The sequence below is a fragment of the Ovis canadensis genome, chromosome 13 (assembly GCF_042477335.2).
Source record: "Ovis canadensis isolate MfBH-ARS-UI-01 breed Bighorn chromosome 13, ARS-UI_OviCan_v2, whole genome shotgun sequence".
NCBI lineage: Eukaryota > Metazoa > Chordata > Mammalia > Artiodactyla > Bovidae > Ovis > Ovis canadensis.
Genome location: NC_091257.1, coordinates 82,417,851 through 82,431,504, shown reverse-complemented (window position 1 = coordinate 82,431,504; position 13,654 = coordinate 82,417,851). Strand labels below are relative to the sequence as shown.

At 43.1% G+C, this 13,654-nt stretch overlaps 1 non-coding gene across 1 annotated transcript; it reads right to left on the bottom strand.

Annotated features, from left to right (window-relative positions):
- Positions 1 to 13,547: 13,547 nt before the first annotated feature.
- LOC138417969 (U6 spliceosomal RNA) lies at positions 13,548 to 13,654 on the bottom strand. The gene has a single exon (XR_011248380.1). It is a non-coding gene; the product is annotated as a U6 spliceosomal RNA (small nuclear RNA).

Below are 13,654 nucleotides of genomic sequence, written 5' to 3'. Positions count from 1 at the left end.
GGATAAATGGGCATCTTAGGAGTCCATGTGGGCATTCAGGGTCTCCTCTCCCTGTCCCTTGGCCCTGGGGAAAATGAAGGGTCAAGACATGTCAAGGGGTTTTCAGAAGAGGAAGACAGAGCTCAAGGCAGGGCTGGGAGCCTCAAACTCTTGGGGCTGAATGTCCTGCCAAGCACAGCCTCAGCCCCAGGGAGGGCGGCCTTGCCACCAGGCCCCTAGCAGGGCTGGGAAAGCTGAGCTGGCAGAGAGGGAGGAGGCTTGTTTTTCAGTGCCTGGACTTCCCTGGGGGAGGCTCCTCCTTAGCCTCAGGGCTCGGCCCAGTCCCTGGCACAGCCACGCCTCAGCTGGGGCGGGAGTTACCAGGGGGCGACCCTGGCCTGGCCAGGCTCCACTTTGGCATTTCCTGCTTTTCAGCCTTGACATATCTTCCCTGGAGGCCACCCTCAGGAGCCTGGTTCTCTTAGGCCACAGACCAGTAGTTGTGAGGGCCAAGGGGTCTGCCTGTAGCAGCGACCATAGGGCTTGACCAGGGTGAGATCTCTAGAAAAGTATAGCATGGTGGTGAAGGGCCTGATGGCTGCTTTTGCAAATCCTAGCTCTGCCTTCTAACTTTGCTGGGCCTCAGTTTACCCATCTTTAAAATGGGACTAAGAATAGTGTCCATGTCTTGGAGTTGCTAAGAAGCTTGGATAAGTTATATTATACTCACTTGGCACACAGCCAAGGCTCTGTAATAAATTTGTACTTAGGTTCAGAGACCTGTGGGAGACCCAAAGTACTGACCCTTTCATGAAAGTCTAGTTCATGGGGACCTGAGCAATCCCAAAGAGATGAGCAGCAGGACAGACAGGCAGAGTGTCCCAGGAGGGAGAGAGGAGAAGAGAGGGAAACTCCCCGGCAAGGCAGAACGTGGAGCAGGTGGAGCGGGCTTTCTTTGACTGGGAGGATGGAGCGCTTTACTGTAGGTTAAAAGACCCTGAGGGTGTGTGCATGTTGTAGGGGTAGGTGGGGGTGAGGGCAATGACCTGGACTGGGGTCAGGAGCGCCGGGGTGCCAGTTCTAGCCTGTGTTGCTGGGTGACATAGGAAATCCATTGCCCAGTTGTGAGTTCTGGATTTCTTGGAGGCTGGGAGCTAGAACCATCTGGTCTTGAGGGGTTGCTTCCAGTGCAGCTGATGGGTTGAGGCTAAATCTCAGAAACCCAACTCAAGAGCCCGTCGGACTCTGAGTCAGAGGCAGGAAGACACGGTTTTAAGCCTCACTCTGATTAATTCTTCCTTCCTACCCAGAAAGGACCTTCTGCTCACTTTATGGATGAGGAAACAGACTCAGACTCAGCAGCTCACTAACAACCTCTCACCTTTTAGCAGCAGGAATGGGTTCCAGAGCTCTTTCGCATGCACCGCCCACTTAAATAAAGTGTCTGTCTGTTCCCCTGGGGCTTTCCCGCAGCAGTGAAAAAGCCACCTGCCAGTACAGGAGGTGCAGTTTCGATCCCTGGGTCAGGAAGATCCCCTGGAGGAGGAAATGGTAACCTACTCCAGTATTCTTGTCTGGGAAATTCCATGAACAGAGGAGCCTCTCGGGCTACAGTCCATGGGGTCGCAAGAATCAGACACGACTTAAGGACTAAACAACAACAGCAGCAGCAACTGTTACCATATCACGTGACGACAATTGAGTGGATGTTCACACACCAGAGAGGGTGCGGTTGGGATGTGTTAAGTGTTAGTTGCTCAGTTGTGTCCAATTCTTTTGTGACCCCATGGACTGTAGCCCACCAGGCTCCTCTGTCCGTGGGATTTCCCAGGCAAGAATACTGGAGTGGGTTTGCCATTTCCTTCTCTGCGAGATCTTCCTGACCCAGGGATCAAATCCAGGTTTCCCACATTGCAGGCAGATTCTTTACCATCTGAACCACCAAGGAAGCCCATGATGTTAGATACAGGCCACCCTTGAGTATTTAGAACTCATGCTGGACATTTCAGAAAGAAAGCAGATACCATCTAGCGGGGCTGGACCTGAGGCAGAAAGAGAGACAAGTGGGAGATGAGGCCCGTGTATTTAAGAGGCAAGTAAAGAAAGAAAACAATCAGGGTGGAGGGATGGATATTTCAGATACAGACACTGATTTTTTTTTTTTTTTTTTTTTTTGACAGCACAGTGTCCCACATGGGATCTTCGTTTTCTGACCAGGGATTGAACCTGAGTCCCCTACAGTGGAAGCACATAACCCTAACCACTGGACCACCAGGGAACTCCCAGGGAAGCCAATTTTCAATGAAGATATCATCACAAATTCAAGTGCATGCTGTCGGAGTCAAGTGCTTCTCTGGAAGAGACAGCAGAGGTTATTTATTTAATGACAATCAACTTGATGTTTCCACTTGAGGCAACTGAAACTTCCCAGGTCCCAAAGCAAACTTCTGCTCTAGGCTACCAGTCCAGCTCCTCCCGCAGCCATCCCATTGTAGACAGTAACAACTTCCTCCTTCCTTAGGTCAAAATCCTTGTAATAATTTTCTTTTTCTTTTTGGCTGCCCCACGTGGCATGCAAGATCCTAGATCCCCGACCAGGGATTGAACCCATGTCCTCTGCAGCGGAAATGCAGAGTCTTAACCATGGGACTGCCAGGGAAGTCCCATTTGGAATCATCTTTGATGCTTGTCTCTCAATCTGTTAGCAAATCTTATTGGCACTACTTCAAGATGCATCCAAATAAGGACTTCTCTGGCTCTTCAGTGGTTAGTACTCTGTGCTTCCATTTCAGGGAAACAGGTTCAATCCCTAGTTGAGGGAACTACGACCCTGCAAGCTGCATGGCACAGCCAAAAATAAAAAGAGATATATCCACAGATATCACCACCTGCCCAACTACCAACATCATCGCTCACCTGGATGACTGAGACAGTCCTCTCATGCAGCCACTCCTCCCACACACAGAATCCAGAACACCCTGTGAAAACCTAAGTCAAATCACTTGTCTGCTCAAATGCCTTCATTGTCTCTCACCTCATCCAGAGTAAAGGACAATGTCTTTGGAATGTTCTAGAAGGTCCTCCTTGCTGGCTCTTTACAATACCCCTGGGAGGTGAGCAAAGGAGGAGAGATAGCTTTCACTTTACAGAAAGGGAAACAGAGGGCTGAAGGATGGTGACGCTGCTTGGGCCACCCGTCGTGGGCTCTGTCCGCCAGTCTGTCCTGGATGCCTGAGAAGGCAGCTGCTGGTGTCTCTAATCTCGTGAGCACTCATCCCACACTCTCCATGGAGTGCTGGCTCCCTGCCCATTCTCCAGAGACAAGCCAGATGCCAAAATAGACTTGCGGACACTTTGCCCTTGGCTGGGAGCGGCCCCTGGATTCCACCCCTTTTTAGGCCAGCTCGGAGCAGTGCACGGTCCACCCTGGGCTTCTGAGTAGCCATCAGAGGAATGTAAATCTCCTGGAGCCTGGAGTGGGTCAGTTCTGGGGCAACCAGCTGTACCCCAGCTTGGACTATCATTTGCCGAGTGACCTTGGGTGAGTCAGTTTTCTGTTCTCACTGTGCTCTTTCTGCTCTTATGAAGTTCCAGCATTTAAGCATTCTACTTAAGAACAAGCCGGTGCAATGTGGGCTGCATCCTATGAGACCAACAAATAACCAGCAGCCAGAAAATATCAGATGTCAGCTCCCTGCTGGCCTGAGCAAAAGTCTAAAATGGACTGTCACAGGGTTCTGTCCCAGCTCCATCCTGTTCAACTATCTATCCATCATTTTACGGTGGAAAGATGGCCCTTTCCAGGGTGTCTGGGAAGGGGTGGGGGGAACAGCATGCTGGGTATCAGAACCAGGGTGTCCAAAGACTTTGATCAACAGGAACAATGGGCTGACTATATGAAGATGAAATATAATATGAGTGAATATCAGCTCCTATACTTGAACCCAAATGCCAACAAATGAGTTTGGGATGAAGACAAAATTGAGATGAGGTTGATTTAAGTCAATAGTTCTCTAGGGGGGCATTTTACATACTCACAGGGTCATTATGGGCTGTCACACACAACTGGGGGCCTTAGTGACATTTAGGGACAAGGACCAGGGATTCTGGGCATCTCACTATGCATGAAACAGGCTCACTCTGTTGGAAATTGCCCTGCGTCCTTCACAAATTTCAAATGCCCATCCAATGAAAACTCAAGACAAATATAAATAGGTCAAGCTTTAGTGCATTACAATATTGAAAGCTTTTCATGAGCTGTCACATGAAAAACTCAATAACTTAGGAGAAGGTTGTTTTTGACAGGAAAGCATAAATGGAATAAGGACATTAATTCATTAAATAATTTTCTCTTTCTGCAATCTGTCTGGTCAATATATTAGACCATCACTGATTACATATTGAGAGGAAAAGGTTTCAAGGCATGGATGATATTACTGCAGAAAAAAGTGAAACCAATTGTAAATATTTAATAGAAGAGATATGTAACTCATAATCCATTATGTATACATAATCCTTTTTTTTAACAGGTTTGGAGCCAAATATTAATAAATTAGAGATGCACGAAATCTGAGTTCCTTTAAGGATGGTTGCTTTGAACTTCAGTTGTGAAAATTTAACATTAAGATGATTTACTTGAAGGTTACCTCTCATTTTTCAGTCTTACTCAGAAACTGTCTTCATGGAAGCACCATGAGCTTTCTTGACAGCATTAATTGGAAAACTTCCTTTTGTGATCCACCTGCTAATCCCTAATGAGGGATGTTGCAGCTAAGGACTCTTTTCTTTTAAAGTCCTGAAGGCAGAATGCACCTGTCTGTTGAGGAATGAGATTCTAAAGAAGATGTGTTTTCTGTGTGGCCACACCATTCCCCTGTCCTGTGCCATCAGTCAGTCAGTTCAGTCGCTCAGTTGTGTTCGACTCCTTGAGACCCCATGGACTGCAGCACGCCAGGACTCCCTGTCCATCACCAACTCCCAGAGTTTACTCAAACTCATGTCCATTGAGTCGGTGATGCTATCCAACCATCTGTCGTCCCCTTCTCCTCCCACCCTCAATCTTTCCCAGCATCAGGGTCTTTTCAAATGAGTCAGTTCTTCACATCAGGTGGCCATAAAATGGAAATTATTTGTCACGACACTCGGCTTCCCTTGTGGCTCAGACGGTAAAGAATCTGCCTGTAATGTAGGAGACTCAGGTTCGATCCCTGGGTTGGAAAGATCCCCTGGAGAAGGGAATGGCAACACACTCCAGTATTCTTGCCTAGAGAATTCCATGGACAGAGGATCCTGTCCGGCTATAGTCCACGGTGTCACAGAGTTGAACACGACTCAGTGACTAACACTTTCATACTCAAATGCTCACCTTCCTTTCCTCTACCTGTCTTGGCGTGTTCTCCTTACTCTAATGAAAGTTATGTCTGTTATCTTACACAAATGAGTTGGGTCTGTTGTGTCTTGCTCTAACAGCTGTTTTGATTTTAATTTTCACCTGCGCCTCCTGCCCCGTCATTTTCCTGCACTGCTTGTGTATCGTGGCGTCTGATCTGTAATGTCCTTGGAATCCAAACTCATTCATTATGAGTAGATATGGGTTATTATGTCTTTTTGGGTGGTTGTTCCCAAGAACATATGGAGTTACACATAATTTTATTGTAAATGACTTCCCTTTTATACCTCCTTTATATTACAGACTAGGCATTCTATTGACATATACATATTTCTGTAGATTATCCTTCATGAATTTCATTTTGGAAAACAAAATGCAAGGAAGCATAAGATATTTGCTATGAAAAAGGGGTTTTGGCAATTACAGTTTTTGGGTTTATAGCTGACTAGAACTGTTACAAGTTTTTACTGATAAACATGTGTAAGAATGTTGGTAATGACACATTCCTAATAATCCCAAACTAGAAACAATGTTAATATCCATCAGAGCTGGATGGATACATAAACTGAGGTGAGCCACACAATGGAATCCTCTGGAGCAAAAACAACAAGCTTTTTACAAGAACAAGCAACAATGCAGATGAATCTTAACTAAACACTGGATGAGAGAAGCCAGACACAAAAGGGATTGTCCTGAGCAAAGGCTGTTTCTATAAAGTCCTCAAACCAGCCCTATCTGATGCTATTAGAAGTCAGTATACCATATATATTAGTATGGATTAATCTATGCTATTAAAAGTCAGGATAATGGTTACCTCTGGGGAGTCAGTGGTTGGAAGCACAGGGAGGACAATGGTTGTGTCCTGTTTTTTCATCTGTCGTGTTCAGCTTATATGTCCACTTTCTGTGTATATGCTTGTATTAAGATATTCTAGAGAAAGAGGACCAATAGGGTATATAAATACATGTATATATATGTATGCATGTATGCTTGTATGCATATAATTTGGGGTCGTATTTTAAGGAATTGATTCATACAATTGTGGAGGCTGGCAAGTCCTTTGTCTGCAGGGGAGGCTGGCAGACTGCAGCCCTAGAGAAGAACCGATGCTGCAATTCATGTCCAAAGGCCATCTGCTGGTAGAATTATAATTCCCTCTTTCTTGGGGAAGGGCAGTTGTTTTCTATTAAAGTCTTCAACTGATTAAACAAGACTCACCCACATTATGGAGAATAATCTGCTTTGTCCAAGGTCTATTGATTTAACTGTTAATCTCATCTAAAAAATATCCTTACAGAAACAGCTAGAATGCTTGGTTAAATACTTAGATACTGTGGGTCAGCCAGGTTGACACATAACAATGTTTTACATCAATAGAAAGCTATTAAGGGAGGAGTGTCTCTGGACTGACAGGGTTGAGAGCCACTAATTTAGCTGAAGTTCATAAGGAAATCCACAGTAAGTTACAGTCACCAGAGAACCCGTTCTGCATTAAACTGCATGCATAGGAGTATCGTACCTAGATCAAGGGATTCATGCAGTCTCTCTCTTTCTCTCTCTCTGCTGATCAGCCATCACTTGGAGAGTTTTGGTCATTCCTAGAGGCTACACTTTCATAGTGACCCAGGTTGTCATTGGAATGTTGTAGCCAAGAGAGTAGCTGAAGGAAAATGATTGGCGGGTGAAAGGACATGATTCATATAACAAAATGAAAGTCTTAAAAAATGGGTGAGTCCTTGTCCTGATAAAGGGCATCTATGAAAAACTCACAGCTAACATCCTACTTACTGGCAGACTAGATGTTTTCCCTCTAAGATCAGGAATAAGAAAATCATATCTGTCCTTTCTATTTCTACTCAACATTGTACTGGAGACGCCAACCAGAGCACTCAGTTAAGAAAATAAAATAAAAGACATCAGATTGGAAAGAAGTAAACTATATCTATTTGTAGAAGACCTAATTTTATATAGGGAAAATCCTAAAGGAACTAACTAGAAAATTATTAGAACTAATGAGGCTAGCAAGACTGTAGTATACAAGATCATTACAAAAAGATGTATTATATTTTTATACCCTAGCAATGAACAATATGAAATGAAATTAGGAAAACATTACAAGAGTATCAAAAGAATTAAGTATTTAGGAGTACATTTAACAGAAGATGTATAAGACTTGTATACTGAAAACTACAAAACATTGTTGAGAGAAGTGAAAGAAGATCTAAATAAATGGAGAGATATCCCATGTTTATGGACCAGAACACTTAATATTGTTAAAACGGCAATACCCTCCAAATTGATCCATAGATTCAGTACAATCTCTATCAAAATTCCAGCTGGCCTTTTTTTATTTAGCAGAAGATGATAAGATGATCCTGAATTTCATACGAAATCAAGGGACACCAAATACTGAAAACAGTCTTGAGAAAGAAGAACTAAGTTGGAGGATTCACACTTGCCAATTTCAAAATTAACTACAAATCTGCAGTAATCAAGACAATGTTTTCTGGCATTAAGAACAGAGAGATAGATCAAGAGAAGAGAACTGAACATCTAGAAATAAGCTCTTAAGTTTATGGTCAATTGATTTTCAACAAGGATGCCAAGACTATTCAGTGGGGGAAAGAAATCCTTCAAAAAATGATGCTGGACAACTGGATATCCACATGCAGACCATACATAAAAATTAACTCAATGTGGATCATATATCTAAACATAAGAGTTAAAACTACAAAGCTGTTAGGAGAAAATACTGGCATAAACCTTCATGACCTTGATTTAGGCAAAGCCTTTTTAGATATAACACCAAAATCACAAATGGCAAAAAAAAAAAAAAAAGAAAAGATAAATAAGGCTTCATCACAATTAAAAATTTTGTGCTTCAGGGACTTCCCTGGTGGCGCAGCAGATAAGAATCTGCCTGCTAACCAGGGAACAAGGATATGATCCCTGTCTGGGAATATTCCACATGCCTCGGAGCGGCTAAGCCTGTGCACCACAACTGCTAAAGCCTGCATGCCCTAGAGCCTGTGCTCTGCAACAGGAGAAGCCACTGCAATGAAAAGCCTGTGCACCACAATGAAGAGGAGCCCAGCTCGCCACAGCTAGAGAAAGCCCGTGCAAAGCAAGACACAGTACAGCCAAAAACATAAAAATAAATGGACAAAACCAAACTTTTGTGCTGCAATTTCATCAAAAAGACAACCCAATAATGGGAGAACATATTTGCAAATCACATGTAGTATGAGGGATTTGTATCTAGAATATATAAATAACCTTAGCAACTATATAAATAATGAAATAAATTTTTAATGGGCTAAGGATCTGAATGGGTTTCCCAGGTGGTGCTAGTGGTAAAGAACCTACCTGTCAACACGGAAGGATCTGAATAGACATTGCTCCAAAGAAGATATACAGGTGACCAATAAGCACATAAAAAGATGTTTGGCATCATTAGTCACTAGGGAAATGTAAATCAAAACCATGATAGCCACTAGAGTGTTTATAATAAACAAAGAGACAATATTAAGTGCTGGGGTGAATGTGGAGAAAACAGAAATTCAGACGTTGCTAATGGGAATATAAAATAGTGCTACAACTTTGGCAGTCTCTCAAAAAACTAAACAAGAGTTACTGTGTAATTCAGCAATTCCACTTCTAAGTCTATACCCAAGAAAAATTAAAACATGTGTTCAGTCACTCAGTCGTGTCTGATTCTTGTGACCCTTTGGACTGTAGCCCATCAGGCTTCTCTGTCCATGGGGTTCTCCAGGCAAGAATACTGGAGTGGGTTTCCATTTCCTCTTCCAACGAATTAAAACATACATCTATACAAAAACATGCACACAACTGTCCACAGCTGCATTCTTTACAATAACTTAAAACTAGAAACAACCCCACTGTCCATCAACTGATAAATGGTATCTCTACTAATGGAATATGACCTGGCAATAAAAGCAAGCTTTGAAATTATAATGCTAAGTCAAAGAGCCCAGTGAAAAAGATCACATATTGTGTGATCCTATTTGTAGGAAATGTCCAAAACGGGCAAATCCATAGAGACAAAAAGTAGATTAGTGGTTGCCCAGGATGAGAAGGCGGAGAAGGCAGTGGCACCCCACTCCAGTACTCTTGCTTGGAAAATCCCATGGATGGAGGAGCCTGGTGGGCTGCAGTCCACGGGATCACGAAGTCAGACACGACTGAGCAACTTCACTTTCACTTTTCACTCTCATTGGAGAATGAAATGGCAACCTACGCCGGTGTTCTTGCCTGGAGAATCCCAGGGACAGAAGAGCCTGGTAGGCTGCCATCTCTGGGGTAGCACAGAGTCGGACACGACTGAAGCGACTTAGCAGCAAAAGCAGCAGGATGAAAGGAGGGTAAAGAATAACTGCTAATGTGTATGGAGCTTCTTCTGGGGGAAAAAATGTTCTACTATTAGATTGTGATGATGGATGCACTACTCTGAATATATTAAAAGCCATGAAACTGTGCACTTTAAATGGATGAGTTTTATTGTATATTAATTATATCTCAATAAAACTATTTAAACCAAAAATGGGTCTTTGATTCCATGATTAGAAATTTATGCTAAGGCAATCACTGCCAACAGACTCAAAAGAGTAGTTTGCACAATTCAGAGTTCAGTTGCAAGAAACAGAAACCACATTTTCTACTTCTAGTGAAGACTTAATAAGGGAAGTTGGGTTCTTCCAAAATTATTGAAAGACCTAGTGAGTGGGATGTGCTTCCAGGAGCGACGCTCATAAATCACCACTGTACTGCTGACCTGTGGGAGCTGCTGCCTCTACCACTTCCTGGAAGCTTCATAATTGTTGTCTTCAGAAATTTGTCACTGTGGGGAATTTCCCGGCCATCTAGTGGTTAAGACTCTGTACTTTCACTGCATGGGGCACAGGTTCAATCTCTGGTTGGGGAACTAAGATCCCACAAGCCATGTGGCATGGCCAAAATTTTTTTAATTGAAAAAAATTGTCACTTCAGTTTTAATTTAGGAATCAGATGTGCTGATGCCCCCTCACCACCTCTCGACACCATGAGCTGGTGATAACACTAAGAGCACATCTGTAGAAAATCTTAACACCTTCACAACCAGCAGTAAACAGCCAAAGCGGGAAGATAACCTAGACATTGTTTCGCCTTTAAAATCTCACACAGTTCAGTTCAGTCACTCAGTTGTGTCTGACTCTTTGCAACCCCATGGACTGCAGCACACCAGGCTGCCCTGTCCATTGCCAACTCCTGGAGTTTACTCAGACTCATGTCCATTGAGCTGGTGTTGCCATCCAGCCATCTCATCCTCTGTCATCCCCTTCTCCTCCTGCCTTCAATCTTTCCCAGCATCAGGGTCTTTCCCAATGAGTCAGCTCTTGCATCAGGTGACCAAAGTACTGGAGTTTTAGCTTCAACATCAGTCCTTCCAATGAATATTCAGGACCGATTTCCTTTAGGATGGACTGATTAGATCTCCTTGCAGTCCAAGGGACTCTCGAGAGTCTTCTCGAACACCACAGTTCAAAAGCATCAATTCTTCAGCGCTCAGCCTTCTTTATAGTCCAGCTCTCACATCCATACATGACTACTAAAAAAACCATAGCTTTAACTAGACAGATCTTTGTTGGCAAAGTAATGAATGTCTCTGCTTTTTAATATGCTGTCTAGATTGGTCATAACTTTTCTTTCAAGGAGCAAGCATCTTTTAATTTCATGGCTGCAGTCACCATCTGCAGTGATTTTGGAGCCTCACACATGTGCATCCAATGGGTATAAGCAAATAGGTCTCCAAATTTTAGCTGCAAGGGAGTCTAGGAAGGTACATCAAAAGAAACTGAAATGAATGTCTAAACGAATTATAATAAATGTCTGCAGTGATGACCACTGTTTGCAATAGTGAAAACATGGAGAAAAAACTAAATGTGCAACAATAGGGGTTTGATAAAGTGGGCTTCATCTATTTTGTGAAATTCTGTTGTAGAAATACCTGTTGTGACCTGAAACATGTCAGACATACAATGAAAAAAGGCAGGTGTCAGAATAGTACTTATCAGCAACTGCCATGACTTTAGGAACCGCATATGTTTTGTCCTCCTGTGTATCCCACTGGCTGGCACCTGTTGGCACAAAATAGGTACTCAATAACATTTGTTGAACGATGAAAAGTAATTTCAGTTTTAGAAGTTAAATCCAAAATAAGAAGTTAAATGCACACTTATATACATTTATATACATGTAGGTAAGGAATCTGCCTAAAATACAGGAGACTCAGTTTCTATCCCTGGTTCAAGAAGATCCCCTGTGGGGAGGGAAAGGCAACCCATTCCAGTATTCTTGCCTGAGAAATCCCATGGATAGAAGAGCCTGGTGGGCTACAGTTCATGCAGTCACAAAGAGTCAGACACGACTGAGTGACTGAGCACACACATAAATACATATACTTAAATATGGTATAACCAGCCTGAAAGAAATATAGCAAAATGTTAATAATTCTCTCCAGAGATAATATTTGAAATGACTTTTACTTTCCTCTTTTGGCTTTTCTGCATTTTACAAATTTTGGAGAGTGAGCATGCATTAATATCAATTAAGGGGAAAAAAATCACAGATGTTCTGCTAAAGCCACAGAAAAGAAATATGCCTGCCTCATTTCTCTGTCTCCCACAGGGTCTGACACAGAGGTGGACCCAAATCTATGTGTGGTGACCAAGTGACTGCACCTCTATTTTCTGCCTGAGTGGTTTCTGGATCTTTCTCAAGCAGCTGGAGGGTAGAATTGAGCTTTTAGGATAATCCTGACTCTAACATAGTATGCTTCTTCCAGCTAAAACTGGCAGAGTTCCAAAGCCATGTGCCCATCTCCCCAAGAGCCAGTCTTGAGTTTTGCAGAGGCTGTGCCAGAGTGAGGTCATGTTCAAGGGTCTTAAGGGACTCAATCAGTGACTCAGTCCTGCCTCTCCCATGCACCCAACAGGTCCTGGAGCCATTAATACTTGCCAAGTCAGCAAGCAGGCCTGACATCCCTGCTACCAGCTGGACTCAACCAGGTAAGGTCTCAGGGAACTAGAAGATGGGTATCTGTACTTCTCCAGGGCTGTCCCTTCAATATTATGAGAAGTCCATCAGTGGATGGTTTTCACCACCTTCACTTACACAGCTGTTGAGGTCTTAGTTCACATTAAGAGGAGCACAACAAAGTAAATGTACTAGTGCCTCTGAACTGTACAGTTAAATGTGGTTAAAATAGTATGTTTTATGTTATGTAACTTACATCACAGTAAAGACAAAACTAGGGCTTCCCTGGTGGTCCAGTGGTTAGGAATCCTTCTTAACAATTGCAACGCAGGGAACACTGATTTGATCCCTGGTCCAGGAAGATCCCACATGCCATGAAGCAACTAAGCCCATGCCCCACAACTGCTAAGCCTGTGTTTGAGAGCCTGTGCTCTGCAACAAGAGAAGACACCACAATGAGAAGCTCTCACACCACAACTAGAGAGTAGACCCTGCTCGCCACAGCTGGAGAAAGCCCTTGCGCAGCAACAAAGGCCCAGTGCAGCCAAAAATAAATAAATAAATAATTTTTTTCATTAAAAAAAAAAAAAAAGAAGTATAGGGACCTGAGTGAGAAAAGTGAGAATCCAGTTGGCTCTGTGTATCCCAGGGTCACATTTGGACCAATCGTGTAAATTACTTTAAAAAGTTGTTTTTCCGAACTTTCCCTAGTTTTTCCAACTAACAGCAACTTTCTGCCTCATGCTTTTTGCCATGGTCAGGAAACCTGGTCATGACTGGCCTCCTTCCTCTTTAGGAAGTGAGGGTTGGAGGAGGTCCCAGAATGTTTGATAGTCAGCACCAGCCATCACTTCATTTATTTTTTTAGATTAATTTTTGTTGGAGTACAGTTGATTTACAATGTTACGTTATTTTCTGCTGTATAGCAAAGTGAATCAGTTATAGAAATACGTAAATCCTCTCTTTTGAAGATTCTTTTCCCATATAGGTCATTAGAGAGTACTGAGTAGGTTCCCGGTGCCATACAGCAGGTTCCTATTAGTTATCTATTATATATAATCGTGTATGTATGCCAATCCCACTCTCCCAGTTTATCACCCCCCCCCACCTTTCCCCATTGGTAACCATAAGTTTGTTTTCTACATCTGAAAATATGGAACGCTTCACAAATTTGTGCTTCATCCTTGCACAGGAGCCATGATAATCTCCTCTATATCATTTTAATTTTAATATATGCGCTGCTGAAGCGAGCAC